Below are 24,534 nucleotides of genomic sequence, written 5' to 3'. Positions count from 1 at the left end.
GAACTGAAAGGTAAGGCATAGTTTTGTGTCAGTAGGCACCGGACTCCCATTAATTCCTTGGTCTATTCTTTAAGAAATTTGAACAAATATTTAAACAAATGTTTGCTGAATAGAGTGCCAAAAAGTCTGCTTGAGTTGTCCACTTATCTGGACCACTGTTATGGACTTCAAGTTGAAACTTGAATTAAGTTGATAAACCATATGCAGTATATGCTTATTGCCTTGGAATTATAGGGGCAAATGTTATGACATTTTTAGGGTTTAGAGTAGAGAGAGTTGTGCAGAGGTGGCACTATGGAGAGCATGAATCCCAGAAGATTCCATAAAGATGTGGGGTTTCAAGAACTGTTTTCCATTTATTCAAGAAATATATTTCAGGTACCAGGCACCAGGCCTTATACTAAGAGCTATGGGTACAGAAGTAAGAGAGACAGTGATGGCTACTCCTCCCAATGGAGTCTGGGGATAAATCAGGCAGGAACTTCATGACGATTACACACATAATTATTTCACAGTACGCCTAGTGAAGCAAGCACACACGATGCCATGAGGACATACAATGAGTGAACAGATTTGGATGAGTCAGAAAGGCGGAGGCAGCTTTGCAGAAGCAGGAGGTGTTTTGGTAGGACTGACAGATGGAGCTGACTTTTCTTAAGGTGCACCAGAGTCCCTGAATTAGAAGTGAGAGAGAGAGAGAGAGAAAATGTGTGTATGTGTGTGCGTGCGTGCATGTGAGTGTGTGTGCTCACACATGTGAGGAAAGAGCAGATAGGAGATAGATGGAGGAAGTCAGTACTTGTGGCTATTCATCTTGATATTTAGAAAGACCACCTAATCATATCTCAGCAAGTAGCTGAAGGAAGACAGCAAATACAGTAGGAATATAAGGAACTTAAGAATTGATGCTTTTGAACTGTGGTGTTGGAGAAGACTCTTGAGAGTCCCTTGGACAGCAAGGAGGTCCAAGCAGTTCATTCTAAAGGAGATCAGTCCTGCGTGTTCTTTGGAAGGACTAATGCTAAAGCTGAAACTCCAATACTTTGGCCATCTCATGTGAAGAGTTGGCTCCTTGGAAAATACCCTGATGCTGGAGGCTTTAGGGGCAGGAGAAGGGGACGACAGAGGATGAGAGCATCACCGACTCGATGGACATGAGTTTGAGTGAACTCCAGGAGTTGGTGATGGACAGGGAGGCCTGGCATGCTGTGACTCATGGGGTCACAGAGTTGGACACAACTGAGTGACTGAACTGAACTGAACTGATGAGGAACTTTCTGATGCCTTAAATAGTTCTTGTCTCAGCAGGTGCTTACTGAAGGCTAAGTGAAGGAATGCTCTTGGATCAAAGGAATGGAAATCTTCTCAGTAAACTGCAATAAATGTTAATTCTAAAACATTTTTACTAACATAAATGTTAATTCCAAAACATTTTTTCTTCCAAGAAAACAACTTTTCTTGAAAGAAAAGTTATGAGCAACCTAGACAGCATATTAAAAAGCAGAGACATTACTTTGCCAACAAAGGTCCGTCTAGTCAAAGCTATAGTTTTTCCAGTAGTCATGTATGGATGTGAGAGTTGGACTATAAAGAAAGCTGAGTGCCAAAGAATTGATGCTTTTGAACTGTGGTGTTGGAGAAGACTCTTGAGGACTCTCAAGAAGATCCAACCAGTCCATACTAAAGGAAATCAGTCCTGAGTATTCATTGGAAGGACTGATGCTGAAGCTGAAACTCCAATATGTTGGCCATCTGATGTGAAGAACTGACTCATTGGAAAAGACCCTGATGTTGGGAAAGATTGAGGGCAGGAGGAAAAGGGGATGACAGAGGATGAGATGGTTGGATGGCATCACCGACTCGATGGTCATGGGTTTGAGAAAGCTCTGGGAGTTGGTGATGGACAGGCAAGCCTGGCGTGCTGCAGTCCATGGGATTGCAATGAGTTGGACACAACTGAGCGACTGAACTGAAGTGAAGGAAAAATTGCCTAGGACCCTACTATGTGACAGGCACTGTAGTAGGTGCTTTATCTAAAATTTCTCAATCATTCCAAGATGACATCGCTACCCCAAAGGAAAAAGGAGGGAACCTCAGTCTAGAGATTTTTAAGAACTTACTCAAAGTCATAGACCCTAATACAAAAGCTAGATGTTTGCTGTAACTACAATGGATATAAGAATAGAATCAATAATTTTGGAAAGAAGCCAACTATGAATTGAATATTTATACTGCATGTAACCCATCCCTGTAGTATGTTTTGGAATTAACATTTATCTGTAGCTTACTGAGATTTCCATTCCTTTGATCCAAGAGCATTCAGAAGAACAAGTAATTAACAAAAATAAATGGTTGGATGAGATGTTTTTAACTTTGCTTTCAGACTTCTGTTGACAAGGTACCTTCTGTTCTTCTATTATTTCTTATTTTTTTGCCTTAACTGTAACTCTTAACTAGATGTTTTAAAAATGGTTTTGGCCCTTAATTTATTTTAAATGGAGCAAACTCTATAAAAGTGAAAGTCACTCAATCATGTCTGACTCTTTGCGACCTTATGGACTGTCGCCTGCCAGGCTCCCCTGTCCATGGGATTCTCCAGGCAAGAAAACTGGTCCTGATCCAGGGATCAAACCTGGGTATCCTGCATTACAGGCAGATTCTTTACCATCTGAGCCACCTGGGAAGCCCAAAACTTTTATAAAGTCTCTCTAATCAAAGAGAGCCTTGGGTTTTTGTCTTGCTGAATCTACTAAGATCTGACCAGGGTGGGCTGGGGATAGTTGGGTATGTTAGATGGTCTTTGACAAGTTGGGAGATATGCTTTGACATTTCTGGGAAGCCCACTGCTCTACATTTTTAGGGCTCTTGTTTGTCTGCTGTAAATAATTATCCTGGGCTTCAAAGTTTATCCTCAGCCTATTCTTGTGAATTAGGAATACCAGTAAAAGTTTTTGACTGCAAATAACACACTGACTCTGGTTAACTTAAACAGAGAAGGAATTCACTAGAAGGCTATCAGGGAGCTCTGAGAGTGAACTGCAAGCCCAGTTGACAAGTAGAAACCAAGGTTTATAAGAAAGCCAGATACCACCCTGGCACTGTCACCACTTCTACAGAGTGGGTTCCAAACTCTCCTTCCATCTTTGAGTCACTTGCTCCAGATTAAAAATTCCAGGTGGAATTCTGCCATACCTGATGGGCCAAGCTTAGGTTAGCTGTCAATGCCCCAGCTGCTGCTACCGAGAGTAAGCAGGTGTGTTTTGGATTTCCATAGTATGAGGCAAGGCTAACAGTACAGTGAGGTACAAAATTGAAGGAGACATTCACTCTCAAGGTCTTCAGTTCTCAAACAATTAACAGTTTTCAGCAAGAATAAATTTTAATTTTAGAGATCTTCAAATTCAGCCAAATATTTCATGGATGAACTGAAATTTGCACATAAACAAAAATACTACACCATGCAGCTTGCAATCTGTTTCATTGTCTTAAATTTTAAACACAAATGAAAGCTCTGTGTGGTCAAATAGAATTGAAATCATGCATTTTTCTGTTTCTTTGTCTAGGCAACCACTCTGCTATCTTTGCTTATTTCCAATCTGTTTAAATGTAGGAATGTGTTGTATCACAGTAATTAGGGATACAAAATGTGTGGAAAAGGGACCTTGGATGATTTTGAACTGTCACAAATATACTTTCCAAAGAACACCTGTGGCTGAGTCCACCTGTGTCATGAGCCACAACAACACACACAATCATTCAGAACTTGTCGGGAGAAGTGTTTTATTATCAACACTGTTTAAATTGTCAGCATTGGTGATAAGAAGCAGCAGACTGGCTTGTTGTCAGTTTTATTATTATTTTTATGTTCTCTGTAGTAGTGTACCCCCCAATTGCCTGCACCCTCTCTCTCCCATCACCCCACCATTGTATACCACTGCGTGGACCATCACACAGGAAGCTGGTCATAGAAGCTGACTCAGGAGAGGAACAATGGATACAATGGAGGGAAAGGAGACCTGATTTGTACCAGGTCCATAAATTATTAATAACTATCCCAAAGACAAAGATAAAACAAGATGATTTCATAGGGCTGTCTTGGCTCCAGTCCCTTCTTACGCTGAAGCCCAGTGGGTATGAACCAGCCGGCAGGCTGTGAGCCCGGAACTGTGTGGTCCAGTTGGCTGCCCCCAGCTCGGCGCTGGCAGCTACCTCCGAGGTGGATGCCTGTGGTCCTGCAGGCAACAAGGGCAGAGAGATTGTCAGTTCAGTTCACAGGCAATGCGGCTGTGAGAAAGACAAGGAAAAATACACAGTCTGCCCAAGTTGTGTCCTCATCTCTGAAAGATGGGATTCTACTGATCAAGATCAGATTCCTATCCTAGAAGCAGATCTTCCGCTAATTAGGCACATTAGCTTTGTGCAAGGTCGGGTGTAAAATAACTTTCATTTTGCTCATCTCAGAAGATGGGGCTGATGAGGGCAAGTGCATCTGGCCCTCATAACAAAAGCTATGATATTCAGTTCTTCAGGAAGACATTCCCAGTGCTGCAGCTGGACTTGCCCCCAAACGATGATTTTATAAAGAGTGTTCTTTTTTTTTTTTTTTTAATCTTTTCAACTTCATTAGAGAATACAAGAGTTGCCTAAACCTACCCCTAACCCCAGACGAACAGACATAACGAATTCCCAGACGCACAGACTTGGCAATGACTGCTTCATCCCCGAAAAGTTGCTTTGCACTAAGCGTTTCTGACACTAATGTTCATGCTTAAGCAAACACATTACTTAGACACAGAATGGCTCTGTCAGCCTGCCCAGGCTGCTCGGCACCATGGGAGTTGCAGCTGCACAGGGTCTCATTCAACCAGGCTTGGAGATCCAGTCCCAGAGACACATACAGAGAGCCTTAGGTTCACACGCTTTTACACGTCACACACAATTGGCATCAAACAGCTGACTTCCAGAACTTCCTAGGGACAGAGAGAAAACTTGACTGATTATTAATAAGCCTGAAATATTTGTGTCATTCTTTCTTTTTCTCTTTCCTTTTTTTTCTTTCTCTTTCCTTGACATGAAAATATCTACATTTGTGACAAAAAGACCCTGTTGGAGAATCAAAGGATTTCTAGAGAAAATTCTATTTGGGACCATTTCTTAATCTTTTCCACTGAAGTTGATTTCTTGGAGCATCTGTGTTCACATTAGCATTTCGGTCTGGGGCTATGAATTATGCTGTCAGAGGGAGTTTCAAACTGGGTTTGTTACCTGGATACCCACAAATATGCTTGGTCTGTTTGTATAAATCTGAAAAACCTTCCTTGTCCTTAGGAAACCGGGCCGTTCTACATATTAGGAAGAGGACAGTGAGTCCAAGCTCCTGTCGGTGCTCTGGGCCATTAGGGGAACAGTGCCTGGATAAATAACTGTAGCACGGAGACCAATCCATTCTGGACTGGGTGGCTTTATTCCATTCATAAGGAGGTAGACTTCTCTGCCTGGAGAAACAGGATTGGGTGCGCCATTAGACATGCCTAAGGACAAGCTTAAGACTAAGTCATGTCTGCTTACAATCACAACCATCGTAACTAAGAAGTTCCTCCACGTGGTGCACACAATGCCAGAAAACAGCCCAGCTGTTGACGTACAGACAAGACACAGGGACCAAAGGAGACAAGAGCAAAGCAGGCACTGGAAGGATGACAGCATTATTTTATGGCGAAAATCCTGGACCACCTGCACACTGAGGGGGGCTACCAGGAGACTTGCTTTGAGATAATTCCACCCATTCTTCTCTCATCAGGTCAGACTCCAGCATGTGCTTCTGATGATGCCCCACATATGTCATCTTCACTCTCTTCATAGCCTGCTTCCCCGCAGCCCAACTCCTGGAAGCTGCCTGGGAGTGAGGGTGATCACATTAAGCTCAGGACCATGGGAGGCGCCAGACTCCCAGCAGCCTGGTGAAGAAGATGCCTCTGGGGGCTTTCTACCCTTAGATGCACGCCCCAGATGGCTGTTGTCAATCTCCATCACCCAAATCCCTCCAGGTTAAGGCCCCCAGGATAAACTCCCATAAAAGGAAGGGGAAGAACGGCAGCCCACACTGAGGGGGCCAGCTGCTGGAGTGTCGGTTCCTTGCTGCTGGTGCCAGGCAGATGTTCTACTCGTCGCCTCTGCTCACTCATTTCCTCCTCCTCTCACAGCAGCTTCATTTTATCTAGTTCAGGGTGTCTTCAAGTATGACCCAGGGTCCACTGACAGAAAGGTCATCTAGAGCACATGGTAACATGTATGTTCAGAATCTCTGCGTGTGGGGCCCATGCATTTGTTCTTTGAGCAGGTACTTCAGATGATTTTCATGCACACGAAAACTTAAGAACCACTGGAGTTCTTTGGCCACTTCATTTCTATTTTTTAATTCACTAATTAATTTTTAATTTATCTTACTGAAGTATAATTGGCTTACAATGTTGTGCTAATTTCAGCTGTACAGCAAAGTGACTCAGTTTTATATATATGTATATATACATACACTTTTTTGTATTCTTTTCCATTATTGTTTATCACAGGATATTGAATATAGTTCCCTCTGCTATACAGGAGGATTTTGTTGCTCATCCAATCTATAAATAATAGTTTGCATCTGTTGTCCTGAAACTCCCAATCCATCCTTGGCAATTACCAGCCTGTTCTCTATGTCCATGGGTCTGTTTCTGCTTCATTGATAAGTCTGTGTCATACTTTAGATGCCACATATAAGTGATACCATATGGTATTTGTCTTTCTCTTTCTGATTAACTTCACTTAGTATGATAATCTCTAGGTCCACCCATGTTACTGTAAATGGCATTCTGTCATTTTTTTATGGATGAGCAGTATTCCACTGTATATATGTTTATTTGGACCCCAGAAGAACTGAATAATCATTTATCAGTTTACACACCACTGTCATTATCCACTTAGTCTCTTTACTAAAGTATAACTGCCATACAAAATACTGCTTATGTTTAAAGTATACAATTTTTATAAGTTTTGATATATGTATATATAGACAGATGTGTATGTATATCACCACAATCAAGATAAACTAAATGTTTCCCATTCCCTTCTCCAACATGGGTACTGACCTGAACTTCTACGTATCTTTCCAATCTACCTCCACACATTAGATATATATTCTTAAAAATATTCTGTGTTGCCACTTGTGTGTGTGTGTGTGTGTGTGTGTGCTCTTACTTCACAAAAATGGTTCTGTGCTATGGAATGCATTCTGCTTCTTACCTATTTTCTTCATCATTAGGCTTTGGCGACCCATCCTTATTACTCTATGCAAATCTCCTTTACTACCTCTCACTAGCCTAGTGGCCCATCCTGTTTATGTTTATGCTTAATGAAGTCACTGCTTTATTAATAAACACTAGGTTGCCTCCAAGTCCTTGCTAACACACACACACACACACACACACACACACACACACATGTTCGTGCACCATGATGAACATCCTTAATGTGTATCCTTACGATCTTCACATTCAAGTTTCACTGGGCACATAGTCAGGACTGAGACTGCATCTTCTACTTCTCTAGAACTGATTGCAGAGTAGTTCCACCAGTTCACACTCCACTAGAGTGTACTTCGGCTGTACTTGATAGTATCCAGCTTTCTGAGAAGTGACCTCACATTGATGCTTTAATTTGCGTTTCTCTGATGGCTAGTGATGATAGGAATCTCTATAAACGTACTGGCCATTCAGAGGTTTCCCTTTCTATCGGTGAAGTCCCCTCTTACCATGCACCAAATTCCAGTCAATAGCTAGGTCTATTTCTGGGTTCTCTATTCTGTTCCATTGATTAACTTGCCTTTTTCCCCTTTTAAAATCATGTCTTTGTGATATATCTTAATATCTAGTATGGCAACTTTTTATTTACTTTTTAAATTTAGCTGCTTGTGAATGTTTATTCTTCTATACACAGCTTAAAACCAGTTTTTCAAAGTCCCTCAAATTGTAGGAAGGGTATTTTACTGAAATTACACTGGATCTATAATTTGTAAAAAAGTGATATTCTTAAAATACTAAACCAGACCATATAATTGAAGTAACACCATTTTTTTCAGGTCATTGTTTATGTTCATTCTCGGAATTTAATTTTTTTTTTTTACAAAAAAAGTCTTGTGCATTTTTGTTAGATTATTTCCTAGACAATTAAGAAATTAAATTTTTCCCTTCCCAATTCCTCTGTTATTCTTATTTTTACTTGACTAGACTGTTCCTTCACCCCAATCTTTTAACTTCTTATTTTTTATGGCTTCTTGGTCTCTCTGATTTCCCGGCTTCAGCCCTCACTCTTCTGCCTCTTCAATTCTACTTCCTCATCCCATTCTATTGACCTGTAGCTACCTGGTCACTAGGTGTGACAATTTAGAAATTCTTTGTTCAGTGGGATTTAGAGGTGTTACCCACGGCCAAGTTTGACATGTAGCCCAGGATGCCAATGAGGCTTATGTCTGAGGTAAAACTGTAACTTGTCTGGGGGTAAAAACAGGATCTTTGACCTGCTTACTCAGCTCTAGGTCATGGAATTGACATGAAATTGGATTTGTTTCATAGTGAAACAGAAAAAAAAAATTTGGCTCCTACAATGTAAAATTCAAATCATACTCGTGTAAATAATGAAAGCATTTATGATCTCACATAACAGGAAATCTGGAGGCAGTGCCAGGCTTGGTAGAGAAGTTCAATGAGGTCATGTTGGCCTTTCTTCAGGCCTTTCCTTCATGGTTGCAAGATAGTTGCCACGGTTCTAAACATAACAGCCTCACTTTACCACATCTAAGAAGTGAGAGGTTGGGAGTACAAGAGGCTAAAGAGAGCTCCCTCCTTATACTTTTTTTCTCCTTCCATCAGGGACAGAAATCTTTCCCAGAAGCCTGCTAGAGATATCTTTCTAGCTCATTAGCCAGAACAATGTGGCAATCCATTGCTGGACAAATGGAATAAGATTGCCGTGATTCATCTAGATCAATTCATGATTTAGTCTCCACACTGGGCATTATGCCAACCAAACAAAATTAATGTTCTGGAAGCAGAGAACACATGGGGAATGGCCCTTGGGTAGAAAACTAACAAAGGTTCATGGTGTGAATGGGAAAATATTTGAGGCAATATCATCCATGTTCTTCAATCATAGGGACTTGAAGTTGGAGTTTCTCACTTATGGATTTAGCAATATTGATCAAGTACCTGTTACAGTGGGCACTGGAAATACCCTGATGAACAATTTAAGAAACTGTCATGCTGTAATATTGTATGGGAGGAAACATTAAATGAATGTTCCCATAAAAATATAAGGTTACCAATTTAGTGAAGTGTTATGAAGGACAGGCACAGGGAACTAGGGGAGTAGATAAGGAGGACACCTATTCTGAAGCAGCAATAATTCTTTTATATCTCAGTGAGGAGACACGCGGGTGCTGGGAAGATTAGGGGCCCAGCAGAATCCTACCGTTGTTATGAAAGGAGAGGAGCCTCAAGGCAAGTAGGTGGGGCTCTATAATTCAGTGGTGGGCTCCAGCCTGTTGAGCCCTAATAGCCAGACAGAAACAAGGGCATATTACTGCTTACCAGTCCAGGGAGCAGACTTGTTTAGCAATCTCACAGCAGAGATCAAAGGGAACTAAAGGAAGCTAGATGGATTTAAGGACCTTGTCTCTCCTCTCTGCCACAAGGTCCCTGACCCACAGACCTCTCCTCAGGTGTCCAGATACATCTTGGAGGAAAGAAGCAAAGGCCTAACATTTATTCCCAAAGAACTGAGATCTCTAAAGAAATATTCCAGGTATTAAGTCTGTATAAAATGAATGGATTGGGCAAATATTAAAGTTCTTTTCACACTTCTCAGCAGAAACTGTGAGGGAAACTAAAGCACATAACTAAAAATTAAACACATTTTTACTGCAACTGAGTTAGTGAGAGTATATTTGAATTCCTCAAAACAACATTGTGAGGAAAGTACTATTATTGACTCCATTCTGTAGACAAGGAAATTGAGGCTTAAATAAGCTAAGTAACTTATCTAACCCTGGAGAAGGAAATGGTAACCCACTCCCATATTCTTGCCTGGAGAATTCCATGGACAAGGGAGCCTGGCAGACTACAGTCCACAGGGTCACAAAGAGTCAGACACCACTGGGCAACTCTTACTCACTCATTCAACTTATCTAAGGACATGTAGTTAATAAATGTCTGATTCTGAATTTGAACCCAGTGTGACTTCAAAAACTTCATGCTTTTAAACACCTGCACCTTTATAAGGTGTTAAGGGCAAAAATAAGTACAGATAAACTTTCAAGATTATGTGGAGAAGTAAAAGATGACTTCTAGAAATGGAGGACCCAAGAAAACTTATGGAAGACAAAGCAATTGATTCCACCTTATCATCACTGTTGTCCATCTTTCACTTTTTAAAATCCAATGGTAGTGAGTTGTCAGTCCTTGGCTAACTTCACATCTGAGTCACTTGTGTGTTTCTGTCTGCTTTTCTTTGGGTGTTTCCATTCATGTGATCCTGTCTTTTGGTAGCCCCCAGTACATTTGAGTTGAGTGCATGACATTATATGTACTAAGTCATACAGACTTCAGATGACCTCTTCTTTCAGAAGGGATTTACCATCCCCACGTTGTCCAGATGGAATGGCAGCTGATCATGTTATTCCAATTAGTGATTTGCTGAGTCAAGTTTGAATTATGGCTCTGGTAAGTCTCAGTCTTCCACTGGTTCGTCTCTGACTTCCTGGACTTTCAACAAAAAGCCCATTGTATTCTGCAAGGCCCCACCCACAGCGGGTATGAAACTCTAATCATAGTCTTACAGGACTGTTAAAAAAGTTCAGCTTTTCAGGGGCAGGTTTTCCACTTGCATTTTAAAACCCCTGCTCTGAACAGCCAGCCCCAGCATTAGGCAAAAGTTCTCAGAGGGAAACAGGCTGTGTGCTTGAGGGCTTTCCAAGTATTTCACCAAAACTCTGCTGGTTTCCCTTGATCCTTTGCAGCCCTCTGCCAGACTGCACTGCATCCTACCTTGGGATTCTCAGTTCAGTTCAGTTGCTCAGTTGTGTCTGACTCTTTGCGACTCCATGGACTGTAGCACGCCAGGCCTCCCTGTTCATCACCAATTAAGAAGAGGTGGCAAGAATATACAGAAGAAGTATACAAAAAAGATCCTCACAATCCAGATAATCATGATGGTGTGATCACTCACCTAGAGCCAGACATCCTGGAATGTGAAGTCAAGTGGGCCTTAGGAAGCATCACTACAAACAAAGCTGGTGGAGGTGATGGAATTCCAGTTGAGCTATTTCAAATCCTGAAAGATGATGCTGTGAAAGTGCTGCACTCAACATGCCAGCAAATTGGGAAAACTCAGCAGTGGCCACAGGACTGGAAAAGGTCAGTTTTCATTCCAATCCCAAAGAATGCTCAAACTACCACACAATTGCACTCATCTCACACCGTAGTAAAGTAATGCTCAAAATTCTCCAAGCCAGGCTACAACAGTACATGAAATATGAACTTCCAGATGTTCAAGCTGGTTTTAGAAAAGGCAGAGGAACCAGAGATCAAATTGCCAACATCCGCTGGATCATCGAAAAAGCAAGAGAGTTCCAGAAAAAACATCTACTTCTGCTTTATTGACTATGCCAAAGCCTTTGACTGTGTGGATCACAACAAACTGTGGAAAATTCTGAAAGAGATGGGAATACCTGACCACCTGACCTGCCTCCTGAGAAATCTGTATGCAGGCCAGGAAACAACAGTTAGAACTGGACATGGAACAGCAGACTGATTCCAAATCAGGAAAGGAGTAAGTCAAGACTGTATATTGTCACCCTGCTGATTTATCTTCTACGCAGAGTACATCATGAGAAACGCTGGGCTGGAGGAAGCACAAGCTGGAATCAAGATTGCTGGGAGAAATATCAATAACCTCAGATATGCAGATGACACCACCCTTATGACAGAAAATGAAGAAGAACTAAAGAGCCTCAATTAAAGTGAAAGAAGAGAGTGAAAAAGTTGGCTTAAAATTCAACATTCAGAAAACTAAGATCATGGCATCTGGTCCCATCATTTCATGGAAAGTAGATGGGGAAATAATGGGAACAGTGACAGATTTTATTTTGGGGGGCTCCAAAATCACTGCAGATGGTGACTGCAGTCATGAAATTAAAAGACACTTACTCCTTGGAAAGAAAGTTATGACCAACCTAGACAGCATATTAAAAAGCAGAGATATTACTTTGCCAACAAAGGTCCGTCTAGTCAAAGTTATGGTTTTTCCAGTAGTCATATATGGATGTGACAGTTGGACTATAAAGAAAGCTGAGTGCCAAAGAATTGATGCTTTTGAACTGTGGTGCTGGAGAAGACTCTTGAGAGTCCCTTGTGCTGCAGGGAGATCCAACCAGTCCATCCTAAAGGAAATCAGTCCTGAATATTCATTGGAAGGACTGATGTTGAAGCTGAAACTCCAATACTTTGGCCATCTGATACAAAGAGCTGACTCATCTGAAAAGACCCTGGTACTGGGAAAGATTGAAGGTGGGAGAAGGGGATGACAGAGGATGAGATAGTTGGATGGCATCACAGACTCACTGGACATGATTTGGGATTCTCAGCCTCCTGCAAAAGCCCTGAGCATAAAAATGTATGAAGCAGCAGCTCTTTCCTCTCATTTCCCCCTTCCCAGTGCCTGAGCTTTTCCAGTTTTCCTTACTTCAGTAGCTCTCTGCTTCCTTCAAAGAGATCATTTCTGTATTTCATTTATTTGCCTTTTTTAACTGTTCTATTGGGAGTACTGTTCTGCTGATGGCAATTCCATCCACCCAGAAGAGGAAGCAATTGAGATGGAAAGGGTGGATGGGTTTGAATATGGGAAGTGACCTGATCCAAAGAGCAGCAATGAACTTCCTGTCACCAAACCCACTGTTTTGTTTCTTTATGCTTAACCTCATCGATCTTTCTGTATTATTTGACTCCTTCTCAGAGACTCTGAACTCTTCATCTTTTATTTTTCCATTGCTGCCCAGGTGGCACCAGTGGTAAAGAACCTGCCTGCCAGTGCAGGAGACTTAAGAGATGCGGGTTCGATCCCTGGTTCAGGAAGATCCCTTGGAGAAGGAAATGGCAACCCACTCCAGTAATCTTGCCTGGAGAATCCCATGAACAGAGGAGCCTAGCGGGCTACAGTCCATGGGGTTGCACAGAGTTGGACATGACTCAAGCAACTTAGCATGGCATGGCAGTTTCTCCTCTAGATCCTCTTTCACTTTTCTTTGTGTAATACAAGTTTCAGCAATCATCACTCTTTAATCTACATACTCTTTCCTGCAGATCAACATTCTCTGGGCTTCAGCAGCCACCTCTGTGTTGACAACTCCTGATTGTACGCTAAGAGCCCTGCCTTGACTCTGAAACTCCAGTCTTACTGAAATAGCCACTTAGCTATAACTAGCTGGATGAGAGGAAGGATTAATGATGGGGGCGGGGAGAAAGGGGAGAAATTTGCAATATCTCCTTAAAAGGGAAGAAGAGGCACAAATGATCCGAAAAGTAGGGGCAATATCTGTCTGGGAAAGCAGAAACACTGATACGAAGAACGTGAGAGAGGTTTAGAGGAAAAATTGGCCTGCAGCATATATATGTATGTATGTATAAAGACAATTTTCTTTAGAGCAGTTTTAGATTCATAGCAAAATTGACAGGAAGGTACAGGGATTTCCCATGCATTTCCTGCCCTGGCATATGCATAGCTTCTTCCATTATCAACATGTCCCACCAGAGTGGTACGTTGTTATATCTGGTGAACCTACACTGACACATCATATCACCCAAAGTTTACATTAGAATTCGTTCTTGGTGTACATTCTATGGGTTTGAGCAAATGTATAATAACATGTATCTGTCATTATAGTATCATACACTGCCCTGGAAGTCCTCTGTGCTTCTCCTATTCATTTCTCCCCTCCCACCCCCTCCCAAGACTCTTAGCAACCAGTGATCTTTTTACTGTCTCTGTAGTTTTGCTTTTCCAGAATGCCATACAACTAGAGTCATACAACATGTAGCCTTTTCAAATTGGCTTCTTTTACTTAGTAATATGCATTTAAGATTCCTCCATGTCTTTTCACAGCTTGATAACTCATTTCTTCTCAGTGCTGAATAATATTCTATTGTCTGGATGTACCATCGTTTATTTACCTATTCACCTACGAAAGGACATCTTGGTGGCTTCCAGGTTTTGGCAGTCATGGGTAAAGCTGCTATAAACATCTGTGTGCACTTTCTGTGTGGATAGAAGTTTTCAACTCCTTTGGGTAAATGCCAGAGTGAGAAATTTCTAGATCACATGATAAATTATGTTTAGTTTTGTAAGAAAACTACCAAACAGATTGCCAAAGTAGTTGTACAATTTTGCATTCCCACTAGCAATATGTAAGAGTGCCTATTGCTCCACATCCTTGCCAATATTTGGTATTGTCAGCGTTCTGAATTTTGGCCATCTAATAGGTATGAAGCGGTATCTCAATTATTGATTTAATTTGCATTTCCCTGATGATAAATGATGTGGGGCTCCTTTCCATATATTTATTTGCTATCTGTATATCTTTTTTGGTCAGGAATCTGTTAAGGTCTTTGGCCCACTGTTTATAATAGCCAGGACATAGAAGCAACTAGATGTCCATCAGCAGATGAATGGATAAGAAAGCTGTGGTACATATACACAATGGAGTATTACTCAGCCATTAAAAAGAATACATTTGAATCAGTTCTAATGAGGTGGATGAAACTGGAGCCTATTATACAGAGTGAAGTAAGACAGAAAGAAAAACACCAGTACAGTATACTAACACATATATATGGAATTTAAAAAGATGGTAATGATAACCCTGTAAGCGAGACAGCAAAAGAGACACAGATGTATAAAACAGTCTTTTGGACTCTGTGGGAGATGGAGAGGATGGGACGATTAGGGAGAATGGCATTGAAACATGTATAATATCATATATGAAGTGAATCGCCAGTCCAGGTTCGATGCATGATACTGGATGCTTGGGGCTGGTGCACTGGGATGACCCAGAGGGATGGTATGGGGAGGGAAGAGGGAGGGGGGTTCAGGATGGGGAACATGTGTATACCTGTGGCAGATTCATGTTGATGTATGGCAAAACCAATACAATATTGTAAAGTAATTAACCTCCAAAAAAGACTTTTTTGTGTGAGCCATTTTTAGTCTTTATTTATTACAATATTGCTTCTGTTGTTTATATTCTGGTTTTTTGGCCATGAGGCACATGGGATCTTAGCTCCCTGACCAGAGATTGAATTCACCCCTCCTGCATTAGAAATCTAGGTCTTAACCACTGGACCACCAAGTAAGTCCCTTTGACCCATTTTAAAAGTCAGACTGTTTCTTCATTGTTTGTATACTTTGGACGACAGTCCTTTATTAGGCATCTTTTGCAAATATTTCTATTTGTGGCTTGCTTTTTCAAAGTCTTGACATTATCTTTTGCAGAAGTTTTTAACTTTAATGAAGTCTGGATTACCAATTATCTCTTTCATGGATTATGGCTTTGGTGTTACACCTAAAAAGTCATTGTCAAGTCATGCTCAAGGTTATCTAGGTTTTCCCCATGTTATCTTCTAGCTGTGAATTTTACATTTTGGTCTATGATACATTTTGAATTAATTTTTGTGAAGGGCATAAGACCTATGTTTAGAATCATTTTTTTTTTTTTTGGTATGTGGGTGTCCAGTTGTTCATTATGGAAAGGAATATTTTTCCTGGATTGTATTGCCTTTGTCAAAGATCAATTGACTAGATTTATGTGGGTCTATTTTTAGGCTGTCTACTCTTTCTTCAGTACCACAGTGTTTTGACAACTATAGCTTTATAGTAAGCCTTGAAGTCAGGTACTGCCAGTCCTCTAATTTTGTTCTTCTCCTCTAATATTGTACTGACTGTTTTGAGTCTTTTGCCTTTTCCAGTTTGTCAATATCTACAAAATAGCTTGCTGGGATTTTTATTGGGGTTGAGCCCAATCTATTGATCAAGTGAGGTCTTACATCTAGACAATATTGAGTCTTATTTGTGAAATGGAGTTTCCATGTTATTTACTCCATGTTATTTAGTTCTTTGATTTCATTCATCAGAGTTTTGCAAATTTTCTCATAAAGATCGTGCACAAATTTTGTTAGAGTTATAGCTAAATATTTAACTTTGGGGGCTGTTAATGTATGTGGCATTGTGTTTTAAATTTCAAATTCCACTTGCTCATTGCTCGTATATATATAGAAAGGAAATTGACTTTTTTGTATGTTAACCTTAAATACTGCAACATTGCTATAATCACTTACTAGCTCTAGGCTTTAGGAGTTTTGTTGTTGTTGTTACTGTTGATTCATATTTTCTACATAGATGATCACATCATCTGTGAATAAAGACAATTTAATTTAATCTTTCCCAATCTGGATACCTTTTGTTCCCTTTCCTCATCCAGAGACTTAGCAGCAGCAGCAAGGGCTTCCAGCATGGTGCTGAAAAAGAGTGGTGAGAGGAGACATTCTTGCCTTTTTCCTGATCTTGGTTGGGAAGTTATTAGTTTTTTATCATAAGTATAATATGACATTAGTTGTTGGTTTTTTGTAGGTATTCTTTATCAAGTTGAGGACGCTCTTTATTCCTGGTTCACTGGGGACTTCTGTCATGACAAAGTATAATATTAAAGCAAAAAGAGGAAGAAAAGTAAAGGGAAGAAAATAATGAAAACGCAATTTTCCAGTGATTTTTAAGAGACTGATATGAAATTATTGGGTCTTCCCAGATGGCACTAGTAGTAAAGAACCCACTTGCCAATGCAGAAGACATAAGAGAAGTGGGTTTGATCCTTGGGTTGGGAAGATCCCCTGGAGGAGGGCATGGCAACCCACTCCAGTATTCTTGCCCGGAGAATCCCATGGACAGAGGAGCCTGGTGGGCCACAGCCAACAGTGTCAGACACGGCTGAAGTGACTGAGCATGCACACATCAAATTATAAGATTTATAAAGATTTTGAGGACAGATGTTACAAAGGAAAAGTTCATTTAAATTTATAATATGTGAATACCTTGAAAGTATAGATATTATCAAAGAAGGCAATGGCACCCCACTCCAGTACTCTTGCCTGGAAAATCCCATGGATGGAGGCGCCTGGAAGGCTACAGTCCATGGGGTCGCTGAGGGTCAGACACGACTGAGTAACTTCATTTTCACTTTCCTGCATTGGAGAAGGAAATGGCAACCCACTCCAGTGTTCTTGCCTGGAGAATCCCAGGGACGGGGGAGCCTGGTGGGCTGCCGTCTATGGGGTCGCACAGAGTTGGACACGACTGAAGTGACTTAGCAGCATAGATATTATAAGGACAGTATTTCAAATTAGTAAAGAAAAATTATTTAATAAATAGTGTTGGAATAAAACTATTTAATAAAATGTGTTGGAATAATTGGTTACATATCTGGGAAAATATGTATTCACATCTAAAATTTCAGACCAGGATAAATTTCAGAGAGATCAAATATTTAAAAGTAAAAAATAAGCCATCAGTTTACAAAAATAAGCCATAAGTTATTTTCTACAATCTTATTCTGGGAAAGCCTGACAGAAAACACAGAAGCCATAAAATAAAAGGATTTCTAAATACCAATAGTTAAAAGACAAAGAACAAATTGGAAAAATAGGGGCAACCAAAATCATAAATAAATCACTAGCTGCTCTACCATATAAAAAGCTCTTCAGAATCAACAAATATTAAAAAAAAAAAATAAGAAGATCAATAGCATACTAGACACAAAATGGCTAAGAGTATAAAGGATTTATAGGACTGAAATACAAATTGTCCTTCAATATATAAAAAGATTCTCAATCTTATTCATAAGAGAAATACACATTAAAACTATACTGAGACACCAGTGTTCAGTTATCACAGTTAAAGTTGATAACACATTATGTTAGCAAAGATGTGAGACAGGCACTTTCAACATTACTGGGAGGGCTTTAAACTGGTACCATCTCTAAAAGGGGAAATTTAGCAATTAAAAAAAAATACAAATACTCATCTTCTTGTATCTCATATTTCCTCTTCTAGGACTTTATTCTTAATATAAATTTGCTGATGTGTAAAATAATATATTAACTTCAGCATTGTATGTGATGACAAAATCTGGACAAAAACTGGAAATAGAACTGCCATATGACCCAGCAATCCCACTCCTGGGCATACACACCGAGGAAACCAGAATTGAAAGAGACACCTGTACCCCAATGTTCATCGCAGCACTGTTTACAATAGCCAGGACATGGAATCAACCTAGATGTCCATTGGCAGATGTCCATGTCTTATCCATGGATAAGAAAGCTGTGGTACATATACTCAAGGGAATATTATTTAGCCATCAAAAAGAATACATTTGAATCAGTTCTAATGAGGTGGATCAAACTGGAGCCTATTACATTGAGTGAAGTAAGTCAGAACAAAAAACACCAATATAGTATCAGTTTAGTTCAGTAACTCGATTATGTCCGACTCTTTGAGACCCCATGAACTGCAGCACGCCAGGCCTCCCTGTCCATCACCAACTCCCGGAGTCCACCCAAACCCATGTCCATCAAGTCGGTGATGCCATCCAACCATCTCATCCTCTGTCGTCCTCTTCTCCTCCTGCCCTCAGTCCATCCCAGCATCAGGGTCTTTTCAAAGGAGTCAGCTCTTCCATCAGGTTGCCAAAGTATGGGAGTTTCAGCTTCAACATCAGTCCTTCCAATGAACACCCAGGACTGATCTTTAGGATGGACTGGTTGGATCTCCTTGCAGTCCAAGGGACTCTCAAGAGTCTTCTCCAACAACACAGATCAAAAGCATTAATTCTTCAGCGCTCAGCTTTCTTTATAGTCCAACTCTCACATCTATACATGACTACTGGAAAACCATAGCCTTGACTAGACAGACCTTTGTTGGCAAAGCAATGTCTCTGCTTTTTAATATGCTGTCTAGGTTGGTCATAACTTTCCTTTCAAGGAGTAAGTGTCTTTTAATTTCATGGCTACAGTCACCATCTGCAGTGATTTTGGAACCCCCCAAAAATAAAGTCAGCCACTGTTTCCACTGTTTCCCCATCTATTTCCCATGAAGTGATGGGACCAGATGCCATGATCTTAGTTTTCTGAATGTTGAATTTTAAGCCAACTTTTTCACTCTCCTCTTTCACTTTCATCAAGAGGCTCTTTAGTTCTTCTTCACTTTCTGCCATAAGGGTGGTGTCATCTGCATATCTGAGGTTATTGATATTTCTCCCAGCAATCTTGATTCCAGCTTGTGCTTCCTCCAGCCCAGCGTTTCTCATGATGTACTCTGCATAGAAGTTAAATAAGCAGGGTGACAATATACAGCCTTGACGTATTCCTTTTCCTATTTGGAACCAGTCTGTTTTTCCATATCCAGTTCTAACTGTTGCTTCCTGACCTGCATACAGGTTTCTCAAGAGGCAGGTCAGGTGGTCTGGTACTCCCTTCTCTTTCAGAATTTCTCACAGTTTATTGTGATCCAAGAGTCAAAGGCTTTGACATAGTCAATAAGGCAGAAATAGATGTTTTTCTGGAACTATCTTGCTTTTTTGATGATCCAGCAGATATTGGCAATTTGATCTCTGGTTCCTCTGCCTTTTCTAAAACCAGCTTGAGCATCTGGAAGTTCACGGTTCACGTATTGCTGAAGCCTGGCTTGGAGAATTTTAAGCACTACTTTACTAGCATGTGAGATGAGTGCAATTGTGCAGTAGTTTGAGCATTCTTTGGCATTGTCTTTCTTTGGGATTGGAATGAAAACTGACCTTTTCCAGTCCTGTGGCCACTGCTGAGTTTTCCCAATTTGCTGGCATGTTGAGTGCAGCACTTTCACAGCATCATCTTTCAGGATTTGAAATAGCTCAACTGGAATTCCATCACCTCCACCAGCTTTGTTCATAGTGGTGCTTCCTAAGGCCCGTTTGACTTCACATTCCAGGATGTCTGGCTCTTGGTGAGTGATCTCACCATCGTGATTATCTGGGTCATGAAGATCTTTTTTGTACAGTTCTTCTGTGTATTCTTGCCACCTCTTCTTAATATCTTCTGGTTCTGTTAAGTTCCTACCATTTCTGTCCTTTATTGAGCCCATCTTTGCATGAAATGTTCCCTTATTTATGGAATTTAGAAAGATGGTAACGATGACCCTATATGCGAGACAGCAAAAGAGACACACATGTATAGAACAGTCTTTTGGACTCTGTGGGAGAAGGCGAGGGTGGGATGATTTGAGAGAATAGCACTGAAACATGTATACTATCATATGTGAAACAGATGGCCAGTCCAGGTTCGATGCATGAGACAGGGTGCTCAGGGCTGGTGCACTGGGATGACCCTGAAGGATGGGATGCGGAGGGAGGTGGGAGGGGGGTTCAGGATGGGGAACACATGTACACCTGTGGCTGATTCATGTCAATGTATGGCAAAACCCACTACAATAAAGTAATTAGCCTCCATTTAAAATAAAAAAAATTAAAAAGCACATCTATCTATGAGAGAACTGGTTTAAAAAATATGCTTTATTCATGCATTAGAGTATAATGAAATGCGGCTATGACAAGGAATGAAGTAGCTTTTTATGTACAGACATGGAGCATCCCCAGGATGTATCAAGTAAAAATGTCAAGGTGCAGAAAAGTGTGTGTAGCATGCTACTCTTTGTGTAAAACTTCTCACAGAATAATATATGTGTGTATTTATGTATTTGGATATGTAGAAAACAACTCTGGAAGGGTATATAAGAAACTAGAGTTTAGTTTTTCCTAGACAAGGAACCAGGTAGCTGAAGACCACGGGTGGAAGTGAGATTTCTCACTATAGTCCTTTGTGCCTCTTGAATTTTAAATCATATGTCTACATCTTCCTAATAAAAAATCAAAGTACATAATATCTTTAGGAAACTAAACTTTTTTTTTTTTTTTAACTAAGCATATTTTAAAAACTTCAGTGATGTCAGATAGAAAGTGGTTTGCCAGAGAAAAGAGATTTCCACCAGGGGGAGGTGGCAGGGAAACTGGACAGCTTTTATAGAACATAGTTTAATAAACGAAGTGGTTACAGAGGGGCGAATGGGGGGAGGGTGGAAGAGGAGCAGGGAATTAAGCTACTAAATATAAAATAAGTTACAAAGAGGTAATGTACAGCACAGGGAATATAGCCAATAATTTATAACAACCTTATATGGACTATAATCTATAAAAATATCAAATCACTATGTTGTACACCTGAAACTAATATAATACCATAACTCAATTATACTCCGATAATAAAAAAGAAAGAACAGTTTGAGAGTTTTCTTGACTGAGAAAAGAAAACAACATACACAGGGCCCTCCTCACATTGTCCGAGTTTCCTCTCATACCTTGCTACAAAAAGCTTTTCTCCTTTGCTGTGTTCCCAGAGCCCCACTCATTTCCTGCCTCTCCGCTGCTGGCCCTTGCTGGCGTCTGACCTCAGTGACCTTCACAGAGTTAACCAGGGTGAGAGTGGCACTCCTGAAAAATGCCTGGACCTTCACGACTAGGTATAAGCTGCTCCTATTGACTGCGCATGTGTACTTGTGTGCTCACTCTTTGGCGCATCCGCGATGTCCTTTTTTCTGCTGAATTTTCTAAGGACTCACGTAACAGCAGGGGCTCCTGTACATTTAACTGCTTTCTCAAGGTGGTGCTCCAGAAACCTCCCATTTCCCTGCAAGTTCCTGGAGATGTAGAACAGAAAGGATCCTCCTTTTATTAACTCTGCTTTTGCTGTCCTTGATAGACCCTCACTCTAACCATCTTCCCCTAGCATGGATTTAGGGGAATATGACTTGGTTTGAGTCTCAGCTCTGCACTGCTAGCTATGTTAACCATAAACAAGTCAATTAATATTTGTAAAATTAGGGCTTTGGAACAGATGGTCTTTATATCTTTCCATATCAAAACCCTATGACCCAGGGAGAAAACTCTCACCTTTCCCACACCTCCTTAGGATGGAAATAGACCTCGTTCTTTCTATTAAAAGTAGCATTGATTATTCAACCATCTTGTGGAGTCTATGGAATAAGAATTTTCAATCTAGATAGTTAAAATGATAGCTAGTTCTAAAAGACTAACATACATGGATTTAGGGTTTCAGAAAACTACAAAAAACAAGTAACAGAAGAACTCAGGTGTCTGTGAGAATTTAGCATGGTAAACAAGTCATTTCAAATCAGTAGGAAGAATACAGATTATTTAGTCCATATGTTAATGAGACAACTCATTGGTAAGTCAGGAAAAAAGTTTAGATCCCTGCCTTATGCTACAAAGCAAATTCTATATGACTTGAAAATATAAATGCAAAAAAACAAAAGAGGATAGTAAAAACATAGGTAATCTTGGAATGAAGGATACTTTTCTATCCATCAACCAAAAGAAAGAAACAACAAGAAAATTGTAGGTATACTGATTCCTTAAAACAAAATAAAACATCTGTATGTCTACATATTCAGAGTTATGAAAAACTAAAAAAAGAATTCACAACATATATGGAAGCAAAGGGTTAATATCTTTGCATTATGAAGAACTCTTAGAAATTAAGGAAAAGACAAAAAACACATTGGAAAAATACAGTTGAAACACTGTCAGGCAGGTTACACAAAAAAGGTGAAATGCAAATAACCAAAAAATGTGAAAATTATTTTACCTCACTAGGAATATATGAAATGCCAATTAAAATAAAAATGAAAATACCTTTTAACCTATAAAACTAGAAAAGTTTGAAAAGAACGATAATAACTAGTGTTGATGAGGGCGTGAGATAATAGGTACTTTCATACACTTTAAAGAAAATGTAAATTGGTTCAGAGTTTCTGGAGGGCAATTTGGCAAATTGATATAGCATTCTAAAATGTGCATATTGACACTTAAATGCTCACATCTAAGAATTTATCCTAAGGAAATAAATGCACAAAAAAATGCCTCCACAAGAATGTTCTTTACTGTGTAATTTAGAATAATCAAAAATTGGCAAACCTAAATATTTTCCATAGGGAAACAGAAAGCTGTGTAATAATATTTTAAAAAATGGACAGAGATGTCCTCAACATATTCAACAAAAGATTAAGTAATGTAGTATATGTATATATATATATAATATATAGATCTATTTTTTGTATTAAAACAAAATCTGGAATACCAACTGTTAATAATTATCACCTCTGGATGTTTTGACTAATATGTAATCTTTGTTTTCTTGTTTATATTTATATGTATCTTCTGATGATTCAAAAATAATGACCATTTAAAATGTTTTATCATTAAAAGAAACAATAAAACCCTATCCTTCCTTCCAAAACTCATGTGCAATCCTTAGAGATGCAAAGAAAACAATTTAGATGAGTGACGCATATATTTCCGTGGCATGGCTTCTGTTACCATGGAAAAGTGCGTGTCCAAGACTAAACAACTGTGTGTCTGTCAAATGTCTCAGCAAGATTTGCTTCCTCTAGCAGATGGAAAGCAATTTTCCATGAACATCCCACAAAACTGCCACTTTGCCAGGTGGGTTCCAGCAATAATATTTTGAACAAGATCCATCATGGAAATGGTCTTTGATTTCCATTTTCCATAGGGAAAGACGTCTTAAGGCAAAAGCAATATACGGTTGTTCTATCTCACTCACTCTATCCACTCCACTTGTTGTTATTCACTCCCCCTTCTTCCTTTGTCTCTCTCCCTCTTCTTTCTTCTGTTTTCTTTTCTTTTTTTCTTCTCCTGTTCCCCACTCCTCCTTTTCCTTTTCAGCCACTCTCTCACCAGGCGTTTCCTGCAAGATTTCCAGATGCCAAGCACTGGGCGAGACACTGAAAGCAGCTTCAGAATCATCATGAGGATGTGAGAACCAGTACTTCTCCACCTCCCTGTGGGTGATGGCAGTTCTAAGGCAAAATGGTGATGTCAAGATTTCAAGACTTACTTCGCTTCATGGTGAAATACTGGCCTTGACACTGTTATTAGAGTTTAAAATCTTCAGAATTCATAAAACTTTAAAAATTAGTGAAACAATATGTGCACTACTTTTCACAAGCATGCATTTATAAGCTTCTTTCAAAACATTAAGGAATTGTGTAAATTATTCAAGAATAAACATTAATATATAGTGTTAAGCTATTATAGACTAGAAGAAAAATTAACAAAACATGGAAAATGAGCACTCATAAAGTAAGAATTTAATTACATTTGAAAAAAATGTACATGAAATACCATAGTATTGGTATTTGATTTTTTTAAAAGAGTGCAATTTTTAAAAACGAAGTGCTTCAGTGGTGTCATTGCTGAAGTGCCAATGTGTGTGTGTGGTCTGTGTGTATGTATGTTGTGGGGATGTATGTAGTTTATGGTGAGTGTGT

At 39.8% G+C, this 24,534-nt stretch overlaps 1 long non-coding RNA gene across 1 annotated transcript in view; it reads left to right on the top strand.

Moving 5' to 3' along the window:
* The window catches only part of LOC129621635 (uncharacterized), a 154,731-nt gene extending 130,541 nt beyond the window's left edge, over nt 1-24,190 (top strand). Inside the window, exons 2-3 of the long non-coding RNA XR_008699574.1 lie at nt 21,562-21,684; nt 23,930-24,190. This is a non-coding gene — a long non-coding RNA (uncharacterized LOC129621635). The remainder of the gene's footprint in view (nt 1-21,561; nt 21,685-23,929) is intronic.
* Nucleotides 24,191-24,534: the final 344 nt, after the last annotated feature.

This window comes from Bubalus kerabau, chromosome 10 (assembly GCF_029407905.1).
Source record: "Bubalus kerabau isolate K-KA32 ecotype Philippines breed swamp buffalo chromosome 10, PCC_UOA_SB_1v2, whole genome shotgun sequence".
NCBI lineage: Eukaryota > Metazoa > Chordata > Mammalia > Artiodactyla > Bovidae > Bubalus > Bubalus kerabau.
Note: the sequence above shows the minus strand (reverse complement) of the source record. Positions and strands in the feature narration are given on the sequence as shown.